This window comes from Eurypyga helias, unplaced genomic scaffold, assembly GCF_000690775.1.
Source record: "Eurypyga helias isolate BGI_N326 unplaced genomic scaffold, ASM69077v1 scaffold28669, whole genome shotgun sequence".
In the NCBI taxonomy this organism is placed as follows: Eukaryota; Metazoa; Chordata; class Aves; order Eurypygiformes; family Eurypygidae; genus Eurypyga; species Eurypyga helias.
The window spans coordinates 4,239-4,486 of record NW_010273127.1 but is presented as its reverse complement, the minus strand read 5'-3'; positions in this window follow the sequence as shown (position 1 = coordinate 4,486).

Sequence of the window (248 nt, the reverse complement as noted above, 5' to 3'; positions counted from 1 at the left end):
ACCCTCCTGCAGCCCATTCTGCTGGGGAGGGATCCCCAGTCTGAGCCACCCCAGGAGCCCACCGGGATGGAGCCAGGGGCGCAGGGACGGGGGAGGCTGGCAGGACCCCCTGCTCCGGGTTGGTCCCTCAACCAGCTCCCTGAGCAGGGTGCTGAGGGTCCTAGGGCCGGCCCTCAGCCACCCCAGCCCCCTGTGCTCCCACAGCTGGACTGGCGGCGGGAGCTTGGGGTGGGGGGGGAGGGGGGCAG